The sequence below is a fragment of the Gymnodraco acuticeps genome, unplaced genomic scaffold, assembly GCF_902827175.1.
Source record: "Gymnodraco acuticeps unplaced genomic scaffold, fGymAcu1.1, whole genome shotgun sequence".
NCBI lineage: Eukaryota > Metazoa > Chordata > Actinopteri > Perciformes > Bathydraconidae > Gymnodraco > Gymnodraco acuticeps.
In genome coordinates, this window is record NW_022990165.1 from 1,576,393 (window position 1) to 1,580,673 (window position 4,281).

Sequence of the window (4,281 nt, forward strand, 5' to 3'; positions counted from 1 at the left end):
TATAAAGGTGCAAATACTGTAAATGTTCACATACAGTATGCAGCAGTATTAAAAATGCAAACATAATCTACACATTTAAATACAAGTAAGATCAAAACATTTACAATAACCACAAATATTTATAATATCTATAATAAGATAATAGATACAACATATATTGTATACAAATTAAGGTACAGGCAAAAAAGGAAAATACAATATTTACAATGAACTTGTGTCAATCACCTTGTATTTCTCTGTATTTTGGCATTTCATCTTTATCTTTATCTGTGGACAAATACATAAACAGAAGAATATGCACACTCACAAAATGACAAATGTGCCCACGGGAATTGAAGTGGCTCTGGCATTAATTTATCAGGACACCCAAAGAGTGTTTATGTCCTACATTCATCCATTACGGTAATGAAGCCCCCAACCAATGGACGACAAGGTGCAGCAGGTCAGTCTCCTTGAACCTTTTCAAACAGATCTGTGCCATTTTTTCATCCATCTATCATCTGTCAATTACTCTTTCTATCTGTGCCGATCAATATCCATCCGTTCATCCATCTGCTGTCTGTCTCTTCCTGCCTCACCGCCTGTTTGTATCCTAGAAAAACAAACTAGCTGAGTCCCAAATCACTCGCTCATTGCTCTCTATAATGGAGGCTCAGTGGTTTACTCAAGTGAGCAGTAAATTGGGGTTTGGGACACATACTTATCATCATTTAGCAATTTTTGAAATTACATTTTGGGATTGTTACTAGTGATGGCAGTTTGACACTGAAGCTTCGAATGGAGCTTCAACCCTGGACTTCCTATTCCATAGAAGCAGTAGAGGCTTCTCAATACTCAAATGTCCCCTCCTCGACTCCTCGATCCTCCGGTAGTGACCCGGAAATTAATTTCAGCGTGCCATTTTGAAGGACATCTAATTTCTCTAAATGCACACCGAGGATCGAGCATTGAGGCGGCTCTCTGGAGGAGCTATAACCGAGGATACACTGATGGTTCCTCCACGGCTCCTCCGCGGATGCATTTCCGGGAACGGTAGAGGCGTGACGCACGGCCGGACTTATCTCAGCCAATGACAGCTCTGCATGCATCCCCTGGATATTATTTTAGAAACTGCTTTCATCGCGTCGCGATGTTTCCAGAGAGAACAGTTGTGAGGTCCGTGCAGAAAGCAGAGCAGTGTGTATAATATATATCACTCAGTATAACAGACCTACTCTCTTTATTTGCTTTAGTTGAGTAGATAACTACAAACAAAGAGTCAACATTTTTCTAAGACCATTTAGTGCTTCACATAATAAAATACACAATGGCTGAAGCCTGATTATGCTTTAGGAGCTGTAGGTGTGTGTGGCAGAGTCCTGCATCGGGTCGGGTACCCCGCAAAAAAGGTGATTCGCGGGTGGTATTTTTCCAAACGCTTTTTTCCGGGTTCGGTTCTGGGTAAAACAAAGATGATGCGGGTCGGGTCGCGGGTATTGCATAATAAATATATTAAAATAACAATAATTTAGTTTAATGTTTAAAATCCTCAGACCTCTCCCCCGCGGGACCGCGCATAATCATAACCTCTGCAGCGCATCAATCTGCTGCTGTGCGCGCCACATTCGAAATGGCTGAGGTGAAGCTCTCCAGCGGAGAATACAGCATTTTCAATAACACTTCCTCAAGAGTGAAATCCAACGTCTGGGAGGCTTCTGGTATCATCCTAGATGGAGAAAATAACCAACATCCCACGCTTTCTGAGACAAATATGAAACTGCGTGTGTTAATAATTGCACGTTTTCACTGCTCATATATGCGGGTTCGGGTCGGGTTGCGGATCTTGTGCCGACGGGTCGGGTCGGGTTGCGGAACTAATTGGCAATATGTGCGGGTAGTGGGGCGGGTTCGGTATTGCATGTCGCGGGTGCGGGGCGGGAGCGGGTCTTGAAAATCAGACCCGTGCAGGACTCTGGTGTGTGGTACAGTGTGTAGGTGTGTGTTGTACAGTGCGTAGGTGTGTGTGTTGTAGGGCTGTCCCGAATATCATTTTTCGGGCTCCGGATATTCGGTAGTAATCAGCAGTGAATATTCGGTGCGGAGAGATTTTTTTTTTTTTTAATAAAAACTTTTTTTCAAAAAGGTTTCATAACACGCTCCGAATCCGAGACACCTGACAACACGCTGTTAAGCAGAAGCGCAGAAAGAGCATACTATTACGATTTATATTTATTTATTGTCTCAGTACTCGCATACATTAAAACTAAATGTGTCCTCTGCATTTAACCCAGCCGCAGTGGAGCGCCTGGACTGCGGTCAACTCAGCCGTCTCTCAAATTTGCTTGGTCAAATGAGCAGTTCTTCATTTCTGAGTGCGCGATTTATAGCGCCTTTACGGTAATCGCTGAGAAGCGGCACTGACGCAAGAGTAAAAATAATGCATGTTTTTTCTGCTTCATGCGATACAAATTATTTTTACCATGAGTTCTTAAAAAAACTAACACTGTTTGACTCAGTCCTAGTTTGACTGCTACCAACAATAAAATGAAGTACTTTTACTGTCTTTTTTCTGGGTCATACTCTCAAATTCCCCTCCTGAGAACAAAATCATGCAACTTCTGCTATATTTGATGAGATAAAATGATTTTTATCGATGCATCCTTAATAAAAGTGATACTGTTGGACTCAGTACTTGTTACACTACTACCACAAGTACAATCAAGTACTTTTACTGTGTACTTTTGAGTAATCCCCTGTCAAACTCCCCTCCAGAGTACAATAATGCATGTTTTCTGCCCTCTTTGATGAGAGATAAAAGGATTTTTAAAAATAAGTTCTTAGTGAAATTGATACTGTTGAACTCAGTACTACTTGGACTAGTAGCACAAGTACAATCAAGTACTTTTACTGTGTACTTTTTGAGTAATCCCCTGTCAAACTCCCCTCCAGAGTACAATAATGCATGTTTTCTGCCCTCTTTGATGAGAGATAAAATGATTTTGTGCAATAAGTTCTTAATGTAATTGGTACTGTTGGATTCAGTACTACTTGGACTACTACCAACACTACAATCAAGTATTTTTACTGTGTACTTTTTGAGTAATCCTTTGTCAAATTCCACCCCTGAGTACAATAATGCATGTTTTCTGCCATCTTTGATGACAGATAAAATGATTTTGTGCAATAAGTTCTTAATGTAATTGATACTGTTGGATTCAGTACTACTTGGACTACTACCAAAACTACAATCAAGTATTTTTACTGTGTACTTTTTGAGTAATCCTTTGTCAAACTCCACCCCTGAGTACAATAATGCATGTTTTCTGCCATCTTTGATGAGAGATAAAATGATTTTGTGCAATAAGTTCTTAATGTAATTGGTACTGTTGGATTCAGTACTACTTGGACTACTACCAAAACTACAATCAAGTATTTTTACTGTGTACTTTTTGAGTAATCCTTTGTCAAACTCCACCCCTGAGTACAATAATGCATGTTTTCTGCCATCTTTGATGAGAGATAAAATGATTTTGTGCAATAAGTTCTTAATGTAATTGGTACTGTTGGATTCAGTACTATTTGGACTACTACCAAAAGTACAATCAAGTACTTTTACTGTGTACTTTTTGAGTAATCCTTTGTCAAACTCCACGCCTGAGTACAATAATGCATGTTTTCTGCCATCTTTGATGAGGGATCAAATTATTTTTAGCCATAAGTTCTTAATAAAATTGGTACTGTTGGACTCATTACATGTTAGACTACTACCACAAATACAATCAAGTACTTTTACTGTGTACTATTTGAGTAATCCTTTGTCAAACTCCACCCCTGAGTACAATAATGCATGTTTTCTGCCATCTTTGATGAGAGATAAAATGATTTTGTGCAATAAGTTCTTAATGTAATTGGAACTGTTGGATTCAGTACTACTTGGACTACTACCAAAAGTACAATCAAGTACTTTTACTGTGTACTTTTTGAGTAATCCTTTGTCAAACTCCACCCCTGAGTACAATAATGCATGTTTTCTGCCATCTTTGATGAGAGATAAAATGATTTTGTGCAATAAGTTCTTAATGTAATTGGTACTGTTGGATTCAGTACTACTTGGACTACTACCAAAACTACAATCAAGTATTTTTACTGTGTACTTTTTGAGTAATCCTTTGTCAAAATCCACCCCTGAGTACAATAATGCATGTTTTCTGCCATCTTTGATGAGAGATAAAATGATTTTGTGCAATAAGTTCTTAATGTAATTGGTACTGTTGGATTCAGTACTACTTGGACTACTACCAA